The 15829-nt window shown below is 51.4% G+C and overlaps 1 protein-coding gene across 2 annotated transcripts in view; it reads right to left on the bottom strand.

Moving 5' to 3' along the window:
• KCNH1 (potassium voltage-gated channel subfamily H member 1) overlaps positions 1-15829 on the bottom strand; it is a 500025-nt gene that overhangs the window by 10228 nt on the left and 473968 nt on the right. The window lies entirely within an intron of this gene.

Genomic DNA, 15829 nt, shown 5'->3' on the forward strand with positions numbered 1-15829 from the left:
GAAAGACTTGCTTTTCTAAGCCTCAGTTGTCTCAAGTAGAGGATGCCTACGGTTAGTCTAAAGGCCTGCATAGGGAGGACTGAGGAAGAATCAATGCTCGTCAGTGGCAATGCTGGTGAAGGGCATGGACGGCACCATGCACTGCCAAAGGGACAAACAAGTCTGCCTTCCACGAAGTCTGGCAAAAGCGCTCCTTAGAGGCAAGGATGGTGAGACTCGTCTTGCATATTTTGGACATGTCGCCAGGAGAGACCAGTTCCCGGGGAGGACCTTGGACGAGATGGACTGACACAGTGGTACAACAATGGGCTCAAACATGAGCACGATTGTGGGGATGGTGCGGGATCAGGCGGTGTTTCCTTCAGTTGTGCCTAGGATTGCTATGGGTGGGCATCGACTCAATGGCACCTACCTCCACCACCTCCACCTCCACCTCCACCACCACCTCCACCTCCACCTCCACCACCTCCACCACCACCTCCACCTCCACCACCACCTCCACCTCCACCACCTCCACCACCACCACCTCCACCTCCACCACCACCTCCACCTCCACCACCTCCACCACCTCCACCTCTACCACAACCTCCACCACCTCCACCTCCACCACCACCACCACCTCCACCTCTACCACCACCTCCACCTCCACCTCCACCACCACCACCTCCACCTCTACCACCACCAACACAGCCACACAACAACCACTTCAAACCTCTCTGGGGGTGATGAGAGGCCATTTGAAAGAAGGTCCTGCCTTCACATTGACCAAGTAGTATTGCTTTTTGTGTCTCCAGCTCTGAGCCTGGAAATCTCCAAGCTGAGCATGGCTACCTAAATGTATCCTAGAACAGTGGTTCTCGACCTTCCTCATGCTGCGACCCTTTAATAAAGTTCCTCGTGTTGTGGTGACACCCCTCCCCCCAACCATAAGATTATTTTTGTTGCTACTTCATCACTGTAATTTTGCTACCGTTTTGAATTGGGCAATCCCTGTGAAAGGGTCGTTCAACCCCCAAAGGGGTTGTGACCCACAGGTTGAGAACCGCTGTCCTAGATTCTCCACTCTTCTGCCCAGAGCAGTCTCTCCTCCCACAAGTCTTCTCAAGATGAGTGATGTCACCAGTCAGGCCAGGAGAAAACAGAGTCACATGTGGAGCTGGTGACCTCCTCCTCCCTGGCTAGGGAGGACGCTCACTCAACTCACTGCCATCGATCGAGTTGATGGCAGCTCATAGAACCGTATTCCTGGGAAGGCTCTAGTTGGTGCTAACTGCTAACCTAAAGGATGGAACCAAGCCAGTGTTACCACGGAAGTGAAGTCCTGGTGACCTATCCATGTCAACTCATAGCAACCCATGTGATGGGGGAGAACCAACACACAGCATTTCCTAGGCTGAGGTCTTTACAGGGGCTAATTGCCAGATCGGTTTTTCCTGTAGAGTGCCTGGTGGGTTTGAACTGGTCCCTCCTGATAACATTCTCAAAGTCCATGAGATCAAGTCTTACCACCTCACTTTTAAGGAGCATTCTGGCTGTCCTTCTTCTCAGACAGGGTTGTTGAATCTCCTGACAGTCCGTGGTACATTCAAGATTTTGTCACCAATACTATAATTCACAAGCACCAATTCCTCCGGTCTTCCTTATCCATTGCCCATCTTTCCCCTGCAGACGGGGTGATTGGAAATGCCATGGCTTGGGTCAGGCGCCCCTTAGTAAGGTCCTCAAACCATCTTTGCTCCTTAGCACTTTGAAGAAGTCTTTTGCAGCAGAGTCCCCTAATGCCACGTGTCCTTTGAGTCCTTCACTGCTGCCCCACGGGCAGGGAGTGGGAAATGAAACCGAGGCAAGTGAAGTCCTCGAGAGCATCATGATGTCCTGTGCTTCTTGTGATGTGACTTACTGGTCCCGTTGTGACTGTTCGTGTTTTCTCTATACTGAGGTGCAATCCATACTGAAGACTACAGTCTTTGATCTCATCAGTCCTTACACCAAGTCCTCTCTGTGTTCAGCGAGCTGGGCCGTGGCATTGCATTCCAAAGAGTGCCCTCTCATTCCGGCACGCTCCCGCTCTCCTTCGCTGGTCTCCAGCCTGGACACAGTGCTGGGAGGAGGTGGTTCGGAACTAAATGGTCGCTTCATGTTAGGTTTGGAATCCTCACTCCCTACCTCACGGGTGTGATTTTGTTAGAGAATGATGATTTTGTTTGTTTTACTAATCAGAGTAGATCACACACAGGGACCACCCCCCTTCCTACACACAGGGGAAGACAGATGTCTGCGAGGATCGCCCAGGAACCCAGGGCCTACCAAGGAGGAAGAAACTGGCAGGACCAAGACCTTGCCTTAGACTTGTAGCCTCCAGGACTTGGAGGAAATGCATTTCTGTTCTGTGAGATCACCTCCTGATGGTGAGCTCTGGTAACAGCACTGGGAAATGCAGGCAGATGGTTTTCAACATTCCTTTTGCCTTGCTGCCTGAGAAGGAGAGAGACCCGAAGCTGAGGAGAGGGTCTATGGCGCAGACAGCAGCGAGGGAAGACCTGAAGGGAGAGCCCAGGACATATACTGAGGCATCACACGGTCACTGCTGCCCCCTGACTTCTGAAACACTTTGCAGCATGTCTCCTTCCTCCCTCGTCTGATCCTTACACTCAAACCAACAGCCACCAGGCCCTCCATGCAGGTCAGGTTTGGGCTCAGGATTTGCCCATTCCTCGTGACCTCCCTGTGGGGCAGATACAGGAGAAATCACTTCCCCAAATACCCCTGGGAGTTGGTGGGCTCTGGGTTGGTAACTTTAAGGTAGTAGTCCTTTTTTTTTTTTCTTCTTTGCCCCCTAAAGTGGACAATAAGTTAAAGATCGGTCAATCCCCAGCATCTTGTGTTCTCTTAGTGTCTCAGGATTAAAAGATGTGGTACACAACATATCCTTGAATAACTGAGAACTCTGACCACATGGAGAGCTGGCTCTGGGCAGGCAATGGGTCTACTGGGGTTGTCAGTTCAGCCACAGACCGCACCAGCCCAAGGCATGGAAATCCAGGGCAAACATCTCTTTGACTCATGCAATTGGCGCCATTTTGATCCAAACATGACCACGGCAATTTCACTGCATGGCTGATCCTAAGATCTAACCCTCCCAATGAACAATTTTCGATTCCATTGTTAAAATCCCAATTTCCCCTATAAGGAAGCTGAATCTCAAGGCCATTAAACAGCTCATAAGCCAGAGGAGATATAACTGGTAGAACTGAACTTAGTACCGGCCTAGTGTCTCCAAGGATGGGGGTGCCCACCTACCCTGTCATCGGGGAGCAGCCACTCAGCTGCTAAGGACACTCGCTGGCACTGTGCTACTTGACAAGGGATTTGATCTGACTCCCCCATGCTTCATCTTTAGAGGTAGTTTCCTATTATCTTCAGGGAACTTACTCACACTAACGGGGTGGGAAGAATTGAGAGGGGTCTGGGAGGATCTGAGTGAGGGCCACTTCTCTCTGAGGTACCCCCAAGTCCCTGAGCCCCCTCTAAGCTCTCAAAAGAGTGATTCTGAATGAAGTGTGGGGCTCTTCCAGAGACTAGTCACCCTTGCTCCACCTATTCCTGAGGGCAGGGAGGGTCTGGGAGCTTCGCTGCTAAGAATCTGTCTTGCTGCAGCGGACCCGCAAAGGCCCTGGGCCGCTGGATTGTGCCGGGGTCAGTGTGAAAAGAACAAGGAGGGCTGGGAGTATCCTTGGGAGGGGAAGACTGATTCTTGATTAAGGAGACTTATGCATTAGGCCGCTAACTGTAAAGTCAGCTGTTTGAATCCAGCAGTCACTCCATTGGAGAAAGATGAGGCTTTCTACTCCTGCTAAGAGTTCTGCTTTTGGAAACCCACAACGACAGTTTTACCCTGTCCTGTGGGGTCCCTGTGAGTTGGAACTTACTTGATGGCTGTGAGTGGGATCATTAAGTGGCTCTCGGAGTTGGCCACTTGCAGCAGTGGGATGCCCTCAAGCTTGGCGAAGTTGCCTTGTCCGTGGGATATAAGAGGCACACATGAGTGGGGTGGGCTAGATGGATTCTCTAACCCCAAAACACTCACTGTCATCAGGTAGATTCCAACTCATAGCAACTCATTGGGTTTCTATGCTATGCATATTTATGGGAATACACAGCCTCAGCTTCCTCAGGAGGAGCAGCCGGTGGGCTAAAACCACTGGTCTTATGGTTTCAAGTCCAGCGTTTATCTGGCAGCATCAGCCTCTAGCTCCTGCCATTGGCTGGCCATTCTGTGCTACTGGGGAGAAGTCTCTGTGCATTGAGACCCCATATCCCAGCCCCAGAGTCTCATTGGCCTCACCATCAGGGCTGCTGTAGGGAGGGGGGGGGGGTTGGTTACATAGCGGGAGGAAGAGGCAAGTGGCCTTCCACCTGCCTGCTGAAAAACAAACAAGACCAAAATCATTGCTTTTGAGCTGACTCGAACTCATAGCAACCTTATGGGAGAGGGTAGAACTGCCCCAGTGAGGTTCCCAGACTGTAACTGTACACGAATAGAAAGCCTTGTCTTCATCCTGTGGTGCAACTGGTGGTTTCAAACTGCCAACCTTGTGATTAACAGCCCAGAGAGTAACCACTACACCGCCAGAGCTCCCCAGCCTCCTTTAAACCTAGAAGTAGAAATGGTCAGAGGCGGGGCTTGCTTTTCATTTGGTCCCTGCACCTCTCTCTGGCCTTACCTAGTGTCAGAAAACCTGGTCAGAGTCACACCCAGCTGAGTGACTTGAGTTGCTTGGCTCACCTCACCAGGAAGCTGGGGATACTCGCGTTTGCCCTGCTTCTCTGTGGGTGGGCATGTGGCAGAATGTTGTGGTGCCACTTCTTAGTTATGCCCATGTGTTCTCCCAGCCAGGGAGATGTCTCTGGGCATTGCCATCAGAACCTTGAAGAGCTTTCTATGGGCAGAGCATGAAGTTATGGGGCTTGAAGGCCGGTGGGGGAGCAGAGAAGGAGGCAGGCTGGGTAGAGTTGTGAGAGACAGGGAGAGAGTGGTCCAGGGAGGCAGAACAGTGAGCCGAGACAGCCCAGCAAGACTCTGCTTCCAGACACACACACACCAGGTCACAATGTGAGGAGGAGGAGCACTGTCCTGATAGGTTCACCTGTGCCCCGTCCTGGACAGAGTAAGCGTCATAGAGGATATTCCACGCATTACCATGGGGATCTGGCCCCGGCGCTGTCCCCCACCCTAGAAAGCCAGATGGAACAATCTGGAAATCTTGGTATGCCTTAGCTCTTCTAGTGGTAGGCTTTGGTAGCCTTCGTGTCCATGCCTCCACTCCTCTGGGGTCCCCCACTGGCCCCTTTGGCCTCCCCAGGAGGGCACAATGCCTCTCATAAGGAAAAGGTTGCCCCATTCTCAGGAGAAACCTTCAGAGAAGAACTCCTGGAGAGGTAAGTCCCAACTCACAGCATCTCGTACAGACTGAAGAGCATTCAACTTCCTTCTGCGCCTCATCAAGCGCTCTGCTCTAAAGGCCCAGTGTGTGTGCCCGTCATGGCTCATCCCTCACTCTCCCATTCCCAGCCCACCCCCAGCCAACAGTGCTTCTCAACCAGGAGGAGGGGCCCCCTTCTGTGCACCACAACCACCTCACCCCACAAACCCCCGCTTCCCACAGTACCCTCCACCTCTCTTTGCGAAACAGTGTCCAAGCTTAGAAGCAAAGATTGTCCCCATTAAAGACACACACTGGGCCACAGGGCAAACTTGCCAAGCTTTTGCATGAATGCGGACACACTCACGCATGCTCATTCACGTGCACATGCACTTGTGCGCCCACGTGCTCAGGAGACAAGACGCCCCTTCTTTATGTCTGAGTATCAGCTGAGTACCAGCTGCACACAGGGAGCCCGTGTCCTTGCCAGCTGCCTAGGGCATCCCTCCCTCTGCCTTCCCCTTCAGGGCACCAGGCGGCCACTTCATCCTCTTCCCCGGTGTCCCACGTTTTCTGGGCTTAGGCCTCAGGCACTGAAGACAAAAATAGCTGGGCCTGGCCTTGGGTTATTTATATCTGCGCTGCCTGAGTACTCTGCCCGCAGGCCACATAGCGTTGGGATCGGAGGCACACCTCACAGCTCAGGTGCTAAGGACGCTCTCTGGGGGGTCTGCAGGTACAACCACGTGGGGATCTCAGGAGCAGAAGGGGCTGGTGTCACATAGCGTATCGCTCTGACACTGGACAGACCCCAGGGAACCATCCCTCTTGGGGACGGTTGGCAGGCCTTTTGCCCTAGGGCCCAGCAGGAGAGTCCCCGGGTCCTGGAAGAGACCTCAGTAACTTCCTTTCTTTGTTTTTCAGTTTTATTTTATATATATATATATATATATATATATATATATATATATATATATATATATATATATATATATATATATATATATATATATATATATAATTCCATAGTTCAATCACACAATTGCTACCACAATCAGTTTCCAGACATTCTTTTTCCTTCCTGGACTCCTTGACGTCATCTCCTTTTTACCCACACCCCCTGACACCTCACCACCACTGTACATGCCCCCCCAAAATAACCCAAACCCCAAACAAAAAACCCTTATTCTACTTGCTGTCACTGTAACTTTAATACTGCTGGGTTTCATATAGGGAAACACGGATAAACTCTTACACAACTTCATGTGGGTGACCTCCAATGACATGACTCCCTTTCTTACTTAGACCCCAGCAAGCACCTCTCCTTGGTTTAAGCTTCATTTTCCCATCCTGGAGAGATGGCAAACTCTCCAAAATCTCATGCCACATGGAAACAGCCCAATCATAATTTATAAATTATCAAGGGTTCACAAAGGAGTGGGGAGTGGGGAGGGAGGAGAATAATGAGGAGCTGATACCAAGGGCTCAAGCAGAATGCAAATGTTTTGAGAATGATGATGGCAACAAATGTACAAATGTGCTTGACACGATGGATGGATATATGGATTGTGATAAGAGTTGTTTGAGCCCCCAATAAAATGACTCAATTAAAAAAGAAAAAGAAACAGCCCAATCAATCATCCACATGGTCCTCATGTAGTTCCTACTGAATACAGAAGGGTGTTTCCTCAACTCAGTACACAGATGGTGGGTACACATTTAAAGAATCTACAGGGCCCACCCCCAGGAGCCTCCATTTCCCTGGTCCTCTCTGAGCTGGGGAGCAGCAATGTTTTTCAGATGACCAACCAAGAAGGAATGTGAGGGAGGCCTGAGGCCCTCACAGTGTTTTCTTCGTCTCTGAGTTTGGAGACAGGTCAGTCCCTGCATTCCTTCGTCATACCCAGGTAACCCAGCACAGTCCAGCCTCTGGCCTAAGATGCACCTCGTTGACATCACTCATTTCTTAATCGTCGACTGCAAGTGTGGTGGTCCAAACACACCAGGCGCTCTGGGGGAGAGCAATGAGACTATGGACATCTGTAAGATTGACAGCCTCAGAATCCCTGTATGGTCTTGCAAGTTATTTTACCTAATGGTGGGGAAAATGCCACTTACTGAATGCAGTTAGCTTAAGTCACTTTACTTAATGCAGTCTTGGGAATTTTTATAAATTGCTCAAAGACAAATAGGTTGGGTGCGGATGGCACTTAGAGGGGCCAGATAAAGCGGAGTCATTTCTTACTTACCTGACTGTTAGTCATTAAAAGCTGGGTACTGCTATCTAGTTGGTCAACAAAGACATGAGGAGACTGGCCTGAGACTCAAAGGACCTTATTGCGGTTTGCTTGCTCACGGTCAACAGTTGTTTCTATGGTTACCCTGAAAGCCCAATTAATGGAAAACTCCTAAGGATGACTCCCCAAAGTGTAAATTCCAAAGGCAAAGGTGTATCTCCCGCTCACAAAGGTGTATTCCACTTTTAAGCCGGGCACCACAAAGACAGACGGGGGCGCTGTTGGTCTCCTCAGGGTCCCTTCTGAACAAACATCACTTCTTCCTCTAACTTGGAGGGGGAGCATTGGCTGGCCTGCTTTGGGGTACAATCCCTGCATTTCAGGTGATGTGTGATCTGGTTTCGCTGAGTGGGAGCTGACTCAATGGCGGTGGCTTGGGCGTGGGCTTGGTGCACTGGCGGTCAAGTCAATGCGTTTCTCTGGTCCTTCATGATGTGGGAATACCATCGTGCGATGACTAGATCCCCGATGTCTACAGGCACAGTATTCATCTACCAGATTTGAGTCCCTTCTCTGTCTTCTGCTCAGAGATGCTGGGCTGCGTGTGGGTCCCCCTGTCCCCCAGATTCCCTGGCTAGCTGGCTTTCCATGAGGTTCTGCACAGGATGGGTCCTGACAAGAGATGGATGGGTGGGAGAAGAGCAGGGACTCCAGGATCGTCAGCCCCCTTCCCTTGGCTCTTATCAGCAGAGCTTTGCTGTCTAGAGGTGCAAGCACAGAGGCACACTCCCCAGCTCTCCACATCTCCTGGGTACACACCGGAACCTTGTTCATGTCTGCCCAGAGAGAGGCCTGGGAATAAGCTACCAGGTGCCCCCTCCTTAGATGAAACATATCACCTTAACTTGGAGAAGATGAAACATATCACCTTTACTCAGAGGTGATATCACCTGCCCTGGCCAAACATCTGACAAACAACTAGGCACCTCCTCCAGCCTTCTGGGTTTGGTCAATACTAGTTTTTGTTTTGGGTTTTTTTTTTTTTTGCTCCCAATCCCTAGGAGATGTGGCTCCTGCTTTCTGTTATTAATTTCTAGCCTTCCTTGGCATCTCTTGTTCCACTCCCCCTCGCCTTTCAACACCAATTCTCTGATTTACAGCTTTTCTGGAAAAACAACAAAATCAACAAACAGCCATGTAGCGTCTGGTTCTATTTTCCTGCCTGAACCCTGACTGATGAAGGAATGTTCAAACGGAAACATCAGGAGCTGTTGACTCCTTCCAAGGAACCAGCAGCACAAGAGGGAAAAGAACTTGAACCCTTACCCAGTAACCCACAAGCCTTGTTTTATTTACATAGGCCGCCTACGAGGGTGGGTTGGGCATGCTTGATGTCGCCTCTGACCCAGTCCTTAGCATCTGCATTTAGCTTCTCTCTCTGGAGCTGAGAGTGCTAGAGACATGGTCTTGATCTTCCCTTGGTCCTCAGGCTACCGGCCCAGTGGGCCCATCCCTTTCTTCCCACTGCTCTGTCTACACTCCTCAGCAAGGGGGCCAGTTGCTCCTCAAGCTTCAGATGACCGTGAGCTCAGACGTGCCGGGGAGCTGGTGGCAGGTTTGAACCATATCTGTTTTGAAAATACTGTGTGTGGATGAAGAAGCCTTGGTGGTATAGTGGGTTGAACCCTAGGTCAGAGGTTCAAATCCACCAGCTGCTCTGTGGCCGATGGGGCGATCTTCTCCCTTAAAGCTGTACAGTCTTAGAAACTCCGAGGAGTGGTTCTGTTCCATTCAAAAAGGCTTGCTAGGAGTCGAATTGGACTCAATGACACCAGGATTGGTTTGGTTTGGTCTTTGGCTCCATCACCTCTGGCCTAGCCATAGCCTTTGGCGAATCAGGGAAATGAATGGTTGTCTACTGAGAGGATGCTCAGAGCGCCACCGCAAGCCTCTAAAGGTGGACTAATCCTGGCGGTGTAGTGGTTACACATTGGCCTAAGATACGCAAGGCCAGTAGTATGAAACCTCCAGCCGTTCTGAGGGAGAAAGGCAGGGCTTTCTACTCCTTTAAAGAGTTAGGCTCAGACACTCACAAGGGTCACTATGGGTCAGAAGTGACTTGAGGGCAGGGAGTATGAGCAGTACTATCCCACCTTCAAAGTGGTTCAAACCCACCAGCTGTTGTCTGTTCCTGTAAAGATTTACAGCCTCAGGCACCTATGTAGGTTGCTGAGTGGGAATCGCCTTGACAGCACTGGGTAAAGGTGAGAAAATTCAGGCTCCAGAGGGGCAGTCTTTGGTTGATGGTTTATGATCGGCTTATCAGTACATGAAGAGCCCAAGTCTGCTGACAGTCAAGCTTTGTCCTCGGAGCTGGAGTCCTAGCAGATTCCAGAGCTACAGGCCGATGGGAGGCAAGAGGTTCTGTTGATCAGAGAAGGTCTCCAGGGCCTTGTAGAGAGCTGAGCCCCTGGAGGCTTTTTGAGGGGCTAAGTTCTGAGGACCAGGTTCACCAAAGGCTGTGATTTACAGGGAGGGCCTTAAATCCATTTAGAATCACCACCCAGATTTCGTCTCCATCGGGTTTTCTCTGACCATTGACTGACCATGCTTTCAGACCGAGTGAGTTTGCTGTAACTCCCTGGCCCTCAGGAACTTCCTTGGGGGGGGGGGGCAGAGGGGATGCTTGCTGGAGACAAGGGTCATCAGTCATGAGTCATGCCTGCAGCCAATCTCGTAAGCTTTTCTAATCTACAAGAGTACTTATTCCAGTCAGGGTCCGTTCCTGCTTCTGCACTCCTGCCTGGAACTCTGATAGATGGATCTGCCGCCGACCATGACATTGTGATGGATCTGCTTTGCTTTCCTTGCTTGATCATTTAGCCTTGTGGCCGTGCAACCTCGGGACACCTTTCTGGCCTCACGCCGACAATCACCCTCCCTCAGATGATTCATCTCTGTCCTGTCTTTGCTCTGGATCACACTTAATAAAGAGGTCTCCATAAGTTATATTTTAACTCCCCCCCCCCCAAAAAAAATAAGGGTGAAGAGGGCTTTCTGGATCAGCACAGGGAACCTTGAGCATCACTGAGAGAATTTCACAGTCTGGTCACTGTTGGTTCCCTAGCCCTGCCCGAGCATGAGGCCATAGGCCTGATGCACTGAGAACTCAAGTCAGCCTTCAAGGTTGTCATCGGCCTTGCTTGTGACCTGGCAAGACCCTCTTGGCAAATGTAGGTCCCGGGCTGTGTTTGCCTCCATCCCAGAGGGCACACTTGGAGCTCCTCCTTCCGAGGCAGCAAATGCAGCCATTTGTCTCCGAAATTGCATATTGGTGCAGAATTCCCAGACCAAGCAAGGCTGACTACACGCTTAGACTGCTGCCAATCATTGCCACAGGGAGGGAGCTAGCTGGGACCCGCAGGAGACTCTGGATCTGGGCCCTCATGACTCAGGCCCGGTTGAGGGGGCCTGGCCATGCACTCAGCAAGGACCCATCAGTCACAACCCATGCCAGGCAAGCCTGATCCCAGTCCAGAAACCCACACCAGTGTATACCAGCAAGGGGCATTGGCTGCTTCAGAATGGGGGGTGGGCCTTGTGCGTGGAAAGTGGCTGTCCAATTCCCACTTCCTTTACGCATTTCTTTCTGTTTGCACAAAAGCTGGTGAAGCGCACCATCCCCTTAGATACAGGACTGGCAGCGCTCAGTCTGGAAGCTGATGGAGAAAGGAAGGCTGGTTTGTTGGGCTGCCGAGTCAGGCCTTCAGGCTCCCATACACTGCCCTGATGACGTTGTCCACATAGTAACAACCTTGAGCATTTGCCTTGGACAAGAAGGTGAGAGTAGCTAAGGCCTGGTAATTGGTCCTTCCAGCCCACACAGCCCTGGTGGTGCAAGGGCTAAACGCCCAACCATAGAGAAGTTCTGCTGGTGAAAGACTGGAGGCCTGTTCCCCTGAGGATTACAGCCTAGAAAATCCATTTCCAGCCTGTCACACAGGGTCACATGAGCCTAAATGGACAGAAGGGCATGTGAAAACCATCCAGGTCCATAGGTGACCCAGTCCCTGGATGTGACATAGCTGGCTGGGCAGTGTGACACTAGCTAGTGGCTCTCTTCAGCAAGAAGGGTCAGGGTGTAAACTGGCCCTGCTTACCTGTTCTGACCACCAGGGCTGCTGACCCAGTGAGCAAGGGGAAGGGGCCCAAGGTGCTTGGAGGAAGCGAGAGAAGGGGGTCCAGGGAGTGCCTGCTCCAGCTAGACGGGAGCAGGGCATCTGAGAGGGACAGGGGCGCAGTGCAAGAGTGGGGGAGAGCATAGAACAACGGGGTAAAGGCTCCTTGCAGAAGGGCCTCCCAGGGAGGGAGACATGAAAGAAATACTGGTAAGAGGAAGGACAGAGAAGAGAGAGCAGAGACAGCCAAGGGAAGAGGAATGTGTCCACATGTGCCGAAAGCACCAAGAAGGCCAGGCTGCCCCACAGGGGGAGCCCGGACTCATCTGGTCATGGCATGGCTGCCAGGTGTGGGCCCCCCCTCCTGTGTGAGGCACTGCTATGTTTACACGCATTGTTTCAGTGAATCCAGCCAACAAACCCACTGTCATCCCATTACATGGATTAGGACACTGAGGCCGAGAGAGGGTGCGCAGTGACTGAGTTGGAGAGGCTAGGCTTGTCTGGTACACTGCCTGGACACTGCAGCAGCCCTGCTGCCACCAACCTGGCATCCCATGTTCTGCATGTAGCTTCTCCCTGTATTTAAAGAACAACCTAGCCAGGTGAGAGGACCGCTGGGGGCTGGACTTAAATGGCTCTCACATCTTTGATAGACAGAGGCACCGAGGACCAGCCAGGTTTATTTGGCAGGTAGTTGGTGGGGCTGGGATTCTTACCTAGGTATGAGCCCACATACTTGAGTTGTCTCTGATTTCCTCTCTCCCAGCAGCTGAGGACTAAGCGCTCCTCAGTGCTGGCTCTGGGGATTGAGTTGGCTGAGACCTCAGGGGCTGGGAGCTGAAGGTCCCTGGGCCCCCTTCACCCCAGCGAGCACCCCAGTTAGAGGACACCTACCTTCCCTGGGTCCAGTGAAAATCAGCCAGCCAATTCAGGCAAGTCAGGAAGAGGACCAAGCTATTGCTCAGAAGACACAGCTCTCCACAGGTGCCGATTACAACAGTTTAGACGCCTTCATAAGGCTTTGAGAAACAGCAAGGCGGGCCTCTGAGGCCCTGCTCTGGGCGGACTTTTCTCAGCATGGCTCTGCTCCTCAGGATTGGCAGGAGACAGCTCCTCCTCCCCCACCCGGTTGGCGGGGTCCCCATGCTCCTGCTACATTCCCCAAGGAGGCTCATAAGCTCCCCGTGCCCTTCTGACCACCTGGGCTTGAGTTGCCAGAGGGAGTGGGAGCTATCCAGGGTCAAAGGCTCCTCCTGGGTTTTCATACCCACAGAGTAGAGCCTTTCCAGGATTCTTGCTGCTATTGAGTTGATCCTGGTGATTCTAACATTACATTAAAAAAAATGAAACAAACAAAAACAAAACCCAAACCCACTGCCATTGAGTCTGTTCCAACTCACAATAATTCTATAGGGCAAAGTAGACCTACTCTATAGAGTTTCTGAGCCTGTATATTTGTATGGGTGCAGATAGCCTCAGGTTTCTCCCTTGGTGCGGCTGGTGGCTTTGAGCCATCAACTGTGTGTTATCAGCTCAACACTTAATCTTTTTTCTAGCACTATTAAACCCAAACCAAACTCACTGCCATCAAGTTGATTCTGACCCCATATAACAGAGGAGAACTAATCGGGAGGGTTGCTAAGATGGTAACCCTTCACAGGAGTAGAAAGCCTCGTCTTTCTGACACAGAGGAGCTGCTGGTGGTTTCAAACTGCTGACCTTGTGCTTAAGAGCCCTTAAGAGCAAAATCCACTATGCCACCAGGGCTCCTTGGTAGCAGAGTCCTTGGGTGGTACAAACAGTGAACATGCTCAGCTGCTAACCACAAGATAGGAGGCTCACATCCAACCATAGCTACATGGGAAGAAAGGCCTGGTGATCTACTTCTGAAAACCTGGCCATTGGATACCTTTGCAGAAGGGTCTCAGAGAGGAGACGAGCCAGTCAAGGTGTGATGTAGCAATGATGAAAAATACAATCTTCCTCTAGTTCCTAAATGCTTCCTCCCCCTGCCTCTCCCACTATCATGATCCGAATTCTACCTTACAAATCTGGCTAGACCAGAGGATGTACACTGGTACAGATAGGAACTGTAAACACAGGGAATCCAGGGCAGATGATCCCTTCAGGACCAGTGGTGTGAGTGGCGATACTGGGAGAGTAGAGGGTGAGTGGGTTGGAAAGAGAGAACCGATTACAAGGATCTACATGTGACCTCCTCCCTGGGGGTTGGACACCAGAAAAGTGGGTGAAGGGAGACATTGGACAGGGCAAGATATGACAAAATAATAATTTCTAAATTATCAAGGGTTTGTGAGGGCAGGGGGAGCAGTGAGGGAGGGGAAAAAAGAGGACCTGATGCCAAGGACTTTAGTGGAGAGCAAATGTTTTGAGAATGATGAGGGCAATGAATGTACAAAGGTGCTTTACACAATTGATGTATGTATGGATTGTGATAAGAGTTGTATGAGTCCCTAATAAAACGATTAAAAAGAAAGAAAAGAAAACCTTATAGAGCACCGGTCTGCTCCGACACACCTGGGTTCACCATGACTTGCAATGGACGTGATGACAATGGTTATGACAACCTACCCCACATCTGAGCCCAACATTGTGTTTCACCGTCCTTGAAGCTGTACAGAAACGAGTTAAATACTGTCTTCCTACTTTTCCAATACGCTCTTGGAGGACAGAGACCAGGTCTCCTATTTCTGGGTCCCTTTCAGGGCCTAGCACCCAGCGCTCTGTTGTCTGACCAGGGAGAGGGCCCTCGACTTCCTGGCCTTTGCAGTGTTCCAATTATCATGCTTCCTTGCGGCGACAAAGGCACTGTGTGGTCCATTGCGCATCCAACAGTCAGTAAACACCTGTTGTGGGGACATAAGGGTCCATTCTTAGGTTACACCCAGCATCCTGGGCTTGGGCTGGGCTTCCTATTGTGTTATGCAGGCCCCAGGGCCCAGGGGGCAGCAGCTGGAATGAATGACTGGAACCCACCTTCCAGGCAGGGGAGGTTAGTGTTCAAAGGCTGGTCCTGCAGGTGCCACAGGGGCTATGACTTGGGACATCCTGACAGTCAGATGAGTGCCCAAGAGAGCTGAGGCGGATCACTTCAGGGCTGTCTATCAGGGACACCCAGCTGTCTGTTTAAGGAGGTGACATCCTTTGGGGGAGGGATGCTCTGGGCCAAGGCAGACACCCCAATGAAAACTTCAGGGGAGGCACGGTCAAGAGTGAAGGGAGATACTGGGGTCACCTGAGAGCATGTCTCAGAGGCAGGTACCCTTCCCGTCCCTGCTGGGAAGTCTGAAGGGGACCTAGGGAGGCCAGTAGCCACCCAATACTCTGTTTCTCAACAGGGGAGGGTGCTTGACTTGCGGCCTTTGCACTGCTCCAGTTATCATGCTTCCATCCGAGGACAGCGGCCCTGCACACTGGGAGCCCTGGGGTGCAGTGCTTACAAGTTGGGCCACTAACAGCGAGGTCAGCATTTTGAGAAGATGACACTTTCTGCTCCCATAAAAAGTTACAGCCCCAGAAACCCACAGGGGCAGTGCTTCCCTGTCCTCTAGGGTCCTCATGAGTCAGCCTGGGCTCAATGGCAGCGAGAGAAGCATTACAGATTATAGACCCCGGTCCTGACAGACCTTCTCCTCCAGACATGCACCCACCTCTGCCACCTCTGTTTCCCCAGATGGCAGCACCTCGGATCACAAAGGACCCTTGTGAGGACACATGTCCAGGGCTCTGTCCTTGGCCAGTGGCCTTCCAAACCCTTTAGTGCAGACAGCTAGTAAACTTGGTGTCATGAACCATATGATGATGGGCACTTGTCCCTGGTGTTTCAGTGAAAAGGAAGCTGGCACCCACACAGTCTCATTTGGAAACACGGTGACCCTACAGTGAACATGGGCAAAGGTTCCTATTTTGAATAGACAAGGAGATAATGGCTGAGAGAAGCTATGCCCTGAATCCCTCATGCCCTCAA

This window comes from Tenrec ecaudatus, chromosome 1 (assembly GCF_050624435.1).
Source record: "Tenrec ecaudatus isolate mTenEca1 chromosome 1, mTenEca1.hap1, whole genome shotgun sequence".
Taxonomy (NCBI): Eukaryota; Metazoa; Chordata; class Mammalia; order Afrosoricida; family Tenrecidae; genus Tenrec; species Tenrec ecaudatus.